This window comes from Seriola lalandi, unplaced genomic scaffold (assembly GCF_002814215.2).
Source record: "Seriola lalandi dorsalis isolate HSWRI2012SDOR001 ecotype SW California unplaced genomic scaffold, Sedor1 jcf7180002054748, whole genome shotgun sequence".
NCBI lineage: Eukaryota > Metazoa > Chordata > Actinopteri > Carangiformes > Carangidae > Seriola > Seriola lalandi.
The window spans coordinates 488,205-501,370 of NW_019525301.1; the positions used below are offsets into that span (position 1 = coordinate 488,205).

A 13,166-nucleotide genomic window follows, 5' to 3' on the forward strand; every position below is an offset into this window, starting at 1 on the left:
CTTCCAGTACGCTGTCTGCCGCCTCTCTGTCGTCTCATGAGCCTACGAGGCACCTGTGAAGTTTGTGTGTGTGTGTGTGTGTGTGTGTGTGTGTGTGTGTGTGTGTCTCCGGGAGCTGATGAACTTTACTTGACTTGGAAAACCTTTTCTTCTACTTTTTAAGCCCTTTTAACAATCACCCATTTCATTCAGTGTTTTTAAAATGAGCTCTCAAATGGATGAGATGATTCTCTATCTCAAGGATTTATTAGTAAAACTCTTGAGCCTGACGGCAGAAACCTGTCATCATCATTCAGACAAAAACACAGACGCAGACTCAACGCTAATCTGCAGAAACCATGAATTGAAAGCAGACAATATTTCAAATTCAAAAACCTTGGATGGAAATACAAGTGAGCAACCACATCCAACAATAATCATGATCAGTGATAAGCTAAAATCTATTAGCCCCACTTTATTCTCAAACAATAAATGAACAAGTATAATTTGCTGAAATAAACTCAGACGAGCCTCAGAGCGAGCTGCATTTAACATTGTGTCGTGCTCTCACACACAAGCTGATAAGGTGTAGCATCTTCAGGCTACCTGACGGAGGCTGGACAAGGTTGTGTGACCAGAGTGCAGCCAGAGCACATCATCTCTGTGAGGCATAGAATGCAATTAATGGTGGAGTTCATGGGAGAGGTAATATCAGCAAATGTGCTGAAGCCCAGGGTCATGTCATCCACTCCCACTGAGCCAGACTTCCCCTCTCTGCACAGCTCTGCACACACCTTTTCCCTCTGAGTTATAGAGACAGTACTTCAGCTCTTTAGCAGGGACAAGTCTGTTTGTTCAAGTTCGCAGAGTCAAGTTTGCTCCAGCAGCGATCAAACAGAGCTGCACAGAGATGTACTCCGCCAGAGGACGGAGAGGAGAGGGAGCAGACATCTATCACACACAAAAAAAGTACGACGAAGCCACAAAAAAAGTCCCCTGTAAGTCCCATATGTCCCTGTGTGAAACACACCGCCGCCAGAGGCTCCTTTTTACAGCCTGATAATGAGACATAATCATCCTCAATCATTCAAATGTGCCCCACAAGTTGGAGCTACTGAGCCCACATGGGACACACGTTTTATTCATAATGCACGCATGCACGCACACGCACACACAGCCCTTATAAGGTACATGTGCACTAATTTTGTAATTATAATCAGCAAACTCTTAATCATGCATCAACCATAACTACCAGATTAATGCACTGCTGCTCTTGTAAAACAGCTGATTGATGCGAACTCGTTTGAACCGAAATATCTGACGAGGACTATTGAGGACGACGTAACCCCTGATCTCCTGAAGCATCTGCACAAAGTTGAAATCATCCCATTCATGGCTCCTGGCAAAAAGATCAGAGCCTCATCTGTGCAGCACACCATAAAATAACATCTGTGATTTCTTCAATGTGGGTCAGAATCGTGCTGACTTTTTCGATTTTTAGCCAGTGAGCGTGCAATGTAATATCCTCTGTGTCACTAACCAACACCATGTTGTAGTGTTCGCTTGTTAGAGGGGATGTGAGAGTGCAAGTCCTGTCAATCACGGGTTAATAAAATTCAGTTATGGTTTGCAGTCAAAGCCTCATGGGACTTGATACGTACGTCTGACATCCGTGATTGTAGTGACACAGAGCCGTGCCCACGAAATCTATACTGAGTGACATCTGCAGTGTATGTCGCACGGCTGGGTGACTCCTCTCATGGTATATGTCACTTAATATTGTGACAGGGAATCATGATGTGAAATTAAATGTGATCGTCTGGACGTTTCCCCTATTGGAAAACCTTGAACCTGAACATGAATGTCTGTTTTTGGCAAATTCACTTAATTAAATATCTAAAAAAAAAAAAAAAAAAAAAAAAAAAAAAAAGTGAACGTTGCTTCATCACATGGATGTAAAAATGCAGAAATGACCAAAGATAATGAAGGCAGAGATACTGTATTTTACACTATAAACAGTCTGGCGGAATTGTAGCGATTCATTAGCAGCTTTGCTTTTGAGAAAGTTGTCAAATTTGAGGTTTGTGGCCGATATTAGGACTGGGGATGTTATTCCCACACAGGCTAGCAAGCTACAGCCATAGGAAATAGCAACAGAAAAATGGCAACAAGCATGGCTGAGAAAATGGTTGTTTTAAGATGACTCACAAAAAAATAACAACTATTATAACTATTCAGTATTTTTCAAATTTAGTTACTGTCTTTACTAACAACTTACAACTATTGTAGCTTTCATTCTGACTGAAAAATGATTTCACTACTAATTATTTAGGGCAAACAAAACATAATACTCTCCCTCTAAACAAGAGATTGGCTAACATGAGCCTATGGTCAGGTTGGATGAATGAAGTGAAGCAAGCTTGTTTTAAAGCTTGAATGGCTCTTCTATGGGCTGAGAAACTGTTCATATGTAATCAAAGTTTGTTTTGGGAGTCTCAGTTTGGTCCCTGCTGTACTGTCAGGATCTTCAGATGTCTCTGTGGCGGCTGTGATCCCTCTCTGTCATTTGCTCTGGACAGACAGTAAGTACACGGGCTCCTGTGACCGCTCCCCTGTGGCAGCCAGCCACCTGCTCCAGTGTTTAACAGATGTGACGGCACACCAGGGCCGGTCTTAGCCGTTATTAAAAACACACAGTGTCAGGCTCCGGTGGCCACGCTCGGCGCTGGTGATCCCTGCTTTGTCTCTGTATGCAGTGTGTGTCAAGCCTCATTACAGGGGCTGGGACGAGCGGGATCTGCATCTCTGAGTTTCTGAGATCCCTTTTTTTTTTTTTTTGGTAACTGTTTTGATTTGGGGGGGGGGGGGGGGGGGACTGTCTTGTACAAACATTTACATGTCATTTTTCTGTCTGTATGGTCCTGGGGATGTCACACCGACACCATCTGGTGCGATGACAACATGGCTTCTTGAGCTGAGCATGATGATCTCTGCAGCCTTCGATCAGAAACAAGGCTAATTAGGCGGTGGCACTTGGAAAGCTTCAGACAGGAAATGTTGCAGCGGCCTCATTTTTCTTCTTAAGCTCAGCAGATCAATCGTTTTTTTGGTTTAAGATGTTGTCCCTCTGCAGGAGAAAAATCACAGAGAAAGATACAGAGAGATGGAGAGAGAGAGAGAGAGAGAGAGAGAGAGAGAGACCTAAGGAAAGCAAAGGACTTAGCAAACAAACAATAGCCCGATCAGTTCAGCGTGGATCAGAGCCTCAATGGCCAGCTTGTGCTGAGGCTCTAATTAAGCTCTGGTCTTGTAAGAGCCGCAGCACGGCGCCACAGCCATTACAGAGTGCTTCTGGAGAGATTAAGAGCCCTAGGACTGTCAAACAGAGTTTCCAAGGCCTCTACCTTAAAGTCCCTGACAAAAGCAGTTGAGCTTACATCTCCACATGGCGCTTACCTTTAGCTTTGAAGAAAAGACCAAGGGGTCCGCTGCTGTCAGAGGGGTCAAGTTTAAAAGGGAGCACAGAGGCCAGTGCAGCTCAGGCCTTTAATGATTGTAGTGAAAAGGGAAAACACTTATCTAGAACGCTGTGTTGGCTTCGTTTAACAGCCCTTAACAGTGTTTGATCTCCTGTACAGCTGTATTGACACTCAGTGCTGCAAACAAAAAATCTGCAAAAGTGCATTTCCTTTGAGAAAATAATGTATGCAGACACCAAAGCCCTATCTAAACAGACTGAAGTTACCAAGTCGGTCGAGTGTTTCTAATTCTGCCAGGACTGATAAAATGCCTCCAGGTAAAAAAAAAAAAAAAAAAAAAAAATGTGCAGTCTGTTGACTTTTAGAAAACAGTGCAAAATCATATTTTTCATGCTTCCAACATGGGAGTTAGAGCTAAGGTGTTTAATGAACTGGAAAGATTTCAAGTGTTCATGGATTATTAAGTCCTCGGAGAGATGACGGGGGAGAGCGGAGTGGGCGCTGCGCCAGGCTCTCTGATCAAGAGGATCTGCCTGTATGGATCTGCCCCCCCCCCCCCGTGAGCTACGAGCTACGGATGTGCTCGCACAGTTCAACGGCCATAGAGGAACACATGAAACGCAAAAAAATTCTCTGCATGCTCACTGCATTGAATGGGTGTACAGTGTGTGTGTGTGTGTGTGTGAGTGCCGTGTCGAAGTGCAAGCCCTTCATGATCACCTCAGCGAGAATAAATCCAATGTTTAGTGGTTAATGAGCTCATCTCTGCCTGACGACGGAGCTGTTTTGAACTTTTTCAGTCTTAGTCTCAAGTTCTCAAGTCTTCATATCAACTTCAACAAGAAAGTCTTTCAGCTGACTAGAACCATTATTATAGCAGCTGAGACTACAACGCTTCAAAGCATTTCAATACTGGACATAAAATATGGAGACAGTGCTGGTAGTGCAAAAAAAAAGATGTTGATATTTTGCACTGCAGATAATTATTACAAATACTTATCTCATACATGCCGATGACAAACGACGGCAAGGAGGATCAGCTGACAGCGCAAGCCGGTGTTTCTCAGCTGGAACCATATTACTTACGCACGTGTGAAGGTTAGGTTCTACGGATCCACCGATCCAACCCTTATTCTTTCTCTATACAAGTGACGACTACTCCACTCGGGTGAACACATAGAGCCAAGTCTGATCAGTGCTCTCTCTCTTCCCCCAGATTTAAAATGTGTACCACACTGTGTGGGACTCATTGCAATCACTGCATGTAAGCTAACATAGTGCCAGGAACTGTGTCTGCCATGATTAAATGAGTGCCCCTCTTAGTGGACCCACTGAATTTTGTAAAGCCATTACCAAGGCAACTGTATTTAATGTGGGCTGGTCATGTCTGGCAGATGCAATACATAGTCTGCTGTATTAGGTCAGTATCAGAGCTGATACCACTGCATCAATACGTTCCTGATCATTCAGAATAACTGCCAAGCCTTTACAATAACCTGCGGGAGCCACATACACACAGTGAATTTAGATATGACCGGTCAGGAAGAATAAGTCTGAGCTTGGCCATCATTAACCAGAGCTAGTAGTAGTTAAAGGCAATGGATGCACATTGTAGTAGGGCATATTTAATGATTAAACATACAAAGTGTGTCAGAGGGCTGGACTAGCTGTGCCTCCTCTGTGTAATGTGTAATGTGTGCTGTCTCAGATTGATCATTGTGGTATAATTGGTCAAAGGCCACGAAAAACTCACTGTTTCTCCTCATTCTACACAAACTATTAATCTCCTAGTTGTATTATTACTGTCATTCAGTCTCTCCCTGGGTTAAAAGGGAAATAATTACATATTCAAGATACTGCCTGGGAACTAAGCTGATCAATTCTCTAAACATTTAAGCATTAAGCAAGAAAATAATCAGCAGATGAATCAATAATGGAAATAATCATCAGTTGCAGCCCAGAGGAAAAGGGTGTTCCACCTTTGTAAAAACAACCTGACAAATATAATACGATAAGAAAAAGTGTCCCAGCCAAGGCTCGGCTGGAATGACAAATTCCTTCCATGACTCTATTACCAAGCTCTGGAAACCAGACCATTCTTCTGCTGCACCAGGAATCATCTGTGTTCCCTCCCTGCTGCCATGTGTGGCAGCTGACAGGCTTGTTTGAGAGTTAGCAAAATGACAAGTGACTTGCGATGTTAAACCCTGCACATCCACTGTCTCTGCAGTGGCAGGCGGGAGTAACTGACCGCTGTAAGATGGGTGGGGGGATTTCTGACCCCACTGTTGGCACTCATAATCCATTTATTATGCCACTGCATAACACCCATCTTTTCTTTGAGACAAGCCAAAACCTTTTAGTCCTGATCAAAGCCAAACTATTTGCAGGCACGATGTCAGACACCCCCTGTTATCTTCCCCATGATAGGAGGGAGCTGTTTTTCGGGGGAGAATAATGAGTGAGATCCACAGAGAGCTTGATCATTACGTTCATTTAAACCAGCCACCACCGGCCACCCGGCACCCCGCGCAGCAAATGGAGATGTAATTTGGTGTGATAGGAGGGTAACACTTGGCTGGGGTCCACTACGGATGAAAAGAAAATTTTTTTATATAATAATAATAAATTAAAAAAAAAAAAAAAAGTCAGATTTGAGCGTATTACAGAGAGCAGTCCTCAAAGATGTGCAGCACAGTCTGTCAGAGCTGTGCGCTGTCTGCTGTCAGATGGGTCAGTGTTTTCACTCATTAGACCAGACTGCTGCTCAAATCCAAACACTGATGAATAAACCAGAGTGTGTTGTCTCAATTAAGGTTACCAACGCAGCAGAGTCTGGGACGAACAGAGAACAGCAGCACGGTCTAGGTTTTGTACTGGTGCACCGCATGCCACTCACAGAGCAAATGATCTACTAACGCTTTCTCCACTGAAGGAATACACAATAAATCAGCCGGCTACGTCTCATCCTGACTTCAATATGAAGGCTCTTTCTTTTTTACATTACAGTCTACAACCACTGATGACTTTGAGAGCCGGAGAAAGTGGGTTCACACTGAGTTCATCTGAGAGCTGAGAGGTGGAAGATTGTTCACCGCTTTGAAAATAAAGAACTTTTTTTCATTTTCGACATGAATCCACCAACAAAAACACTTCAGAGTTCAGTTATCTTTTCCACATAAATACGACATAAATTCACACATCATAAACCGAGAGCATATTTTGAATATCAGCACCGGGACAACTAATGGTTTTTATAATTGATTAATCTGTCAGTTAGTTTTTCAATTAGAAGACTGTGGATAATGTCAATCACGAGGTGCGTTTCCATTCACCTGCTTAATGTGCGATTTGAAATTGTGAACTTAAAATGGACTAATGGAAACATTGCGATGTGGCTTTTCTATTTGACAAAGTAATATTTCACAAAATTGAAATGGAAAGATTTTTCCCCATTCTAGTTGCGATGCCTGCTGTATCATTCCCCAGGGAGCCAGTTCCAACCGAGAGTAAGACTGCTGGAAATCCTTTGTCATGTTTAAATTGGAACGATATCGCGAGGGGAGTAAACCCAGCTTTATTCGCATTAATCACTGGAAACAGACCATTCGCAAGCATCTTTTGTTGACTTTTGCTTCTATAAGAAATGCTTCTGACTGCGATGGAAACCCAGCTACTGTCTCCAAAAGTCCATGCTCATGTGTTTAGATTGACTTAACCAAAAGATATTCAATTTACAACGATGTAAAACAAAGAAAAGTAACAAATCTTCACATTTGAAAAGTCTGTCAATCTTTGTTCTTTTTTTGTGATAAATATTAAAGTCTAGTCAGCCAATTAATCAATGAATTGTTTCAGCACTAATCAAGTTATGTTTTACAGAAACTTAAAAAACAGAAAAAAAAAAGATGAATGACAAAACCAGTCCTGCTCTGTCAAGTGAAAACAGTCATGTGTGTTAATGGTGCATCTATAAACACGCCTGCTCTGTTTTCTTTGCTGGAAAAAAAAAGAAGAAGAAGTGCAAAACAGGCAGCGGAGTGTTAAATATAAACTTTAGTGAAAGTCAAACAGGGGTTAAAGCTTGGAAAGCTCAGAGTCAGCATTCAGTTGACAATGAGGAGGTGGGCAGCAATCGGCACACACTAGCAGACACATTGAGAGAGCTGTCACCTCTTCATCACCCCCCCCCCCCCCCCTTTAAGCACAGCGCGCCACCTCTCGCTGACCCCTGTGGCCAGAGTTCAGGCTGCTCAGCTGCAGGAGCTCCAGCCGGCGACAACTCCACTCCACTTTATTTTTGTTAGTCTAGTCCCACTCAGCCGCTGACCCCCAGAGAGACACATCTCACCAAGTCAGAAAGCTCCATGCAATACGGAAACAGAGACAAAGCACAATCAAACAACGTAACAGTGAGTGAGTGAGTGTCAGAAACTCTTCCTGAGGCTTGGTCACAGTACCTGGCAGACTTCATACAGTAGTTTATATTGCTCCTCGGGCTTCTGCAGGGTACAGAGGCTGCATCCCATGTTGGAGGAGATCACACCATCCAGGCTCTCCCTCCAGCCACTCAGGCAGGAAGAGAGAAGACGCAGATATTTTCTTCTTCTTCTTCTTCTTCTTCTCTCTGAAGTCTCTGCTCCGTGTCTTTTCTTTCACAGCCACACAACCACTTTGGCTGACAGGATTGACTTCCCCCCAGCTTGTGGCTGTATCTCTCCGCTCAGCCTCGTCTCTCTCTCTCTCTCTCTCACGCACACACACACAGTAGTGCCCCCCCACACACACTCCTCGCCTCACATGCTCCCTCCCCTCTTCGTCACTCTCCAGCCTTCTGCTAAGCTTACGGAGGCCGTTGCCGGAGCTCAGCTATATACACCCCCCTCATGTATATTAAGCAGCCCTTCGTCGATTATTCATGAAGAGGGGTGGGGGTGGGCTTACTCATGAATGGGGTAGGCTGACATCACGCAGGATAAAGTCTCCTTAATTAATAAGCATCATTACATCCATTGTGCAGCAACAAGCTGAGTGATGGAAAGGCTTTTCACTTCATGACAATATGTTTCTCTCATGGGGCTCTGGGAGCTTGTTTGTTAACACTTCCAGACTTTTAATTTGAAATCCGGCTCCATATGCATGAGTGCTACATGAAGGCATTTATCTATGGCAGCGGATTAAGCAGGAAATATTTGTGACTTATGCGTCCAGAGCTATGCACTGCAGCTTTGTCGCAGCATACCCTTTCCATGCCCCAGTTAAATTAGCACTTTGTGACCTCTGGTGTACTAATCCAGAAGAACGAGACAATGTGCATTCTTTCCTCATGTATTTCTCTCTGAATACACAGAGCCAAAGCCAGAAAAAACAAATAAACCAGATAAATATTTATGCTGGCCCTCCCCAGTGCAGCCAGACAAACTTTACCCAGCGGAGCGTCTTGTGCATAGCGACACACAGCACAGTTCTCTGGGTCCTTCATGGTGTCTCTGCTGCCCTGTGTGCAGACCGCGAGTATGGCTCCATAAGCCAGAGCCTGGCATCTGTCCTGGTGTTTACTCTGGTGCCACACAGCCAACAAGAGATAAAAACAACCAGGGGTGAAAATGCTGCTGCTGGTTACAAGCTGTGGGTTTGTGGAGGTCAGAGTTAGAAAATGTTATACTTATTTCCACAGGCATACAATGTGACAGAGTGGTAGTGTCACTGCAGCCTGAATGCAGGAACCCCCCCCCCCCCCTTCATGATTTGATGCCACTCTCATTGTGAAATACAAAGCATTGGTTCAATTTAGTCCATACGGCTAAACCACATACCTGGATAGATATCACGGCAGGATGGGGTGGGGGGTGGGGGGTGGTCCTGTGGGAGAACCCTGACTGCTGGAGATAGTGGTATTTCCTCCCACCAGATGTGTCCACTGATCCTTATCTATCGGCACTTCCACAGCTCCAGCACCAGTCCAAGACAGCAGCATTATTACCAAGGCTCAAAGGTTTCCAGTCAAATGTCACGTAAATTTTATGTAAATTCTTTCAAATGCCATTGAAAGCAAAATGTAAATTTTGAACAAAAAGGTCAAAACTATTAGAAAAACCAACCGAGTCAAGTAGACTCTGCCATCTTTCATACTGTGCAGGTGAAAACACAGAACAGTTACTGTCCCATAAAGCACAACTGAATGGATTTGCATTAACAAAGGCTTTATATTCATATGAATTATGATTATGATTAATGAATTATTATGCCACAGGTTTTAATAATTAATGTACTGCCAACAATCCCTCCTGCCTCAAAGTTATATACCATTTCTATTCCCTGGTTTTTAACCGAAATAAAACACTCTGTTAATGAGATTTCACTGTCCAATTTAATCTCTATGTTTGTTTTCTGTCCAACTGCTATTAACCCCCCCCCCCACACACACACACACACACACACAACCTTAACTTAACTGCATAGAATACTGGACAATCTAAAAAAAACAGAGGAGAGATCTTAAAATAAGATCCTTAAGGCAGAAGAAGTGATGGTGACAAAAAGCTGCCTCGGGCAAACTGCAAAATATCTGTGCGAACTTAACAATCATTCATAATTACTGCAGGCTTTGCTTGTCTGGGCTTCAGGCTCAAACTTTCATCCAGTGTAGCATGGAAACTAATTCTACGCTCACATTAGTCGAGCTGTTGTGCCTGGGGCTGGGATCAGTGGAGAGTTTTAGCCGGCGCTCTTGCCCAGTTAATCTTTCTTTCACACTGAGATTATCCCATTCACTAAGTCAAAACGGAGACAGTGCTCTGATATGAACAAATGCACTAAAGGTTATGGCAGCTGCGGCCGAAAAACAACAAAAAATATGCAATAATCGGCAGCAGTAAAACACAGAGCAGAGGACCTGTTCGGCCACAAGCAGCAGGTGAAGTGTCCACAAACTGTCCGTCATTGTGTTCACAGATTTAATTTAGTCGTTGCTGATTAAATTTCTCGCTCTCGCTGGCGACAAGACCGCTCTCCTCCGTCCCTGTGGTGTGGGTTGATCTGGGTTCAGCAGAGAGAAACACACACTCTTCAGCTCTGGTTCATTACTGGTCTAGACGGAGGTTCCTATCTCAGCGGGAGCGAGACCAAACGGTAATAATGTCATGCGGTTTGTTATAATAAACATCAACATTTGTTTTTTTTGTTTTTTTTTAAATAGAGACGAGAGGGCTAGAGGTTACCGCATCCACTCTCAATTAGCAATGTGGTGCTTGGGTCCTGTGCATTTGATCTATGCTTGGTTGGATCATTCATATTCATAGGGACTGCCTGGTGTTGTGTCTGCGTCCCACTGGGCCCAGTTTAAAAGTCATGGCTTTAACTAGAGCCACAGTGGGATCAGGTGGCGATTGCTGCGGCATGCACTGTTCCTTTGCGGTTTATAACACCCTAACACGTCGTCTTCCCTCCCTCTGAGCTCTTTATGCAGCTCCTATAACTTCAAGACTGGACAATTTCACCTGAAAGGCTTCTACAAAGGTTACAGTTACTACCTGTGCTACCGGTAACAATTATTTTCATAATTTTTTCAAATTAATTGATTCATTGTTTACCCAGAAAATGCTGAAAAATGGCTGTCACAATTCCCATAGCACAAGGCAGCGACTTCAAATTGCCTGCAGACCCACTGTCTGAAACCCAGACTTTAACCCAGCATTTAAAAAGCTACAGAAAGCAACAGTTCGGTGTAATTGATAAATGGATTAAATGACTAAAGGAATAGTTTGACATTTTTGGAAACATGCTTACCTGACATCTTGTCGAGAGTTAGATGATGATATTGATCGCACTATCATGTCTGCACAGTAAATATGAAGCTGGAGCCGGCAGCCGGTTAGCTTGGCACTAAGACTGAAACAGCTAGCCCGACTCTGCGTACAGATAACTAAATCCACCTACCATACATTATATCTCATTTGTTTAATCTGTACAAAGACTGAAGCATAAACACAAAAATTTACTGTTTTATGGGAGTTATTTGCTGGGCTATATCTTTGCTGGGACCAGTTGCTGGGCAACCAGCGGAGTAACTGGTCCCACCTGAAAAACAGCCTGGGGTAAACTTGTTGTTTTGGTGTTTGTATGGATTATTATTCAACTCTATGCAAGAAAGCATCCATTAGTGAATTCCCTAAATGTCAAATTAGCCCATTAATCGCCTATCTGAAGATTTACAGTATTTACAGACTAAAGAGTAATTGCATATACATGACCCTCATTGTCTTCAGACCATATGATGGCATCACTGCAGACCCATTAAAACTGACATAACCTGACCTCAACATTTCAGCTGGCCACGTGGCAAAACGGCAAGCTATTTATCTCCACATCGTGGGACGGCAGATCTCAGAGATGAGAGCGAGGAAAGGAGGTCTTAACAGGGTGTGGAGACAGAGTCTGCAGAAGGTGATGACATGGCAACATGTGAAGAAACAGGACACCGATGGCTGAGAGATAGCACAAGGAAAAGGTATGATGTCCAGGTCCTTTCACACGACTCTAATGCGCCGTCCAGACGACAGGATGAGGGGAGACTGGAGGGAGGAGTGGTGGAAGATGAAGAACGATAGAGTGATGGGGAAAACTAAATTGGTCACATATTGTTGATCCATGAGGAGAATGTGGTGGTGTGGCTTGTGTTTGCCGTGCAGCTTGGGTTGCCATAAACAAACAAATTTGACCGGCTAATTAAAGTTAAGTCAGTGGGACTCGGGCTGGGTGATACGACTTCAAATTAAATTTCTTCAAATTTTTACCTCGGTTACGATTAAAAAATGATTACTTGGGCGCTTACTGGTGTCTTTCTTTCGTTTTTTTTTGAGCCATCTTCATATTCTGCAATGCGATTTTGCTCCATGTGATTAAACGAATTGGAGGTGTTGCTTTTGGTCGCTATCCACGCTGCATTCACCACTGTCTGGTAGTCATGACTGATAAGACCCAATCAGGAGGTGAGGTAGATGTCTGCAGCATTATTTCCAACAGACTCAGTGTCTGCCCGTCCAGACTATGACAAAACCTCAGAGTCATCAAACTAAAACAGCTCCAGCAATGTTTCCTCTGAAGATTAGTTTAGTCATGTGCTTATAAGCTAGCTAAAAAGAGCAACAACAGAAGCAAGCGACATGCTGGAGTAAAACCAGTCAAAGGGGGTTTTTTCACAACTTGGCAACACAAAAGTTGTTCTAACAAATGGTGTATAAGTGATCTATGAAGCATTAGTAAATGATTCATTAAACATTAATAAAGCTATGAGTTAAAACCTTCACACGGGGGGCTTTATTAGAAAGTATTGCCATGTTTGCTTGCGAGATCACCAATAAGCTGATATATTGAAGCACTAAAGAAGACTTCCTGAAGATTGAATTTTCTTAGTCAACAATCAACAGGTTTGGCCCACCACAGACAGATATTAGAAAACCTCCACTGAGCTGCTTTTGGCCATAGACCCCCTCCATTTGGCTCTAGCTTCAGCCCTCATATCAGCCCTCTAATCTGTAGAGGATATGAGAAGAGGAGGGAGTTACAATGCCACCGTGTTAATGGAGATGCCAGATGAGTGAGCTGGAGCGATGCGAGGGAGTGAGAACTAACACGAGGGATGTTAAAAGACGACGTGAAGAAGACAGACACACGAGACGAGACGGGACGGGGTAAGGGGGGGGGGGG

General features: G+C 43.6%; 1 protein-coding gene across 2 annotated transcripts in view; it reads right to left on the reverse strand.

Annotated features, from left to right (window-relative positions):
* Positions 1–13,166, reverse strand: part of pdzrn3b (PDZ domain containing RING finger 3b) — a 97,005-nt gene that overhangs the window by 14,074 nt on the left and 69,765 nt on the right. The gene's annotated exons all lie outside the window — the stretch shown is intronic.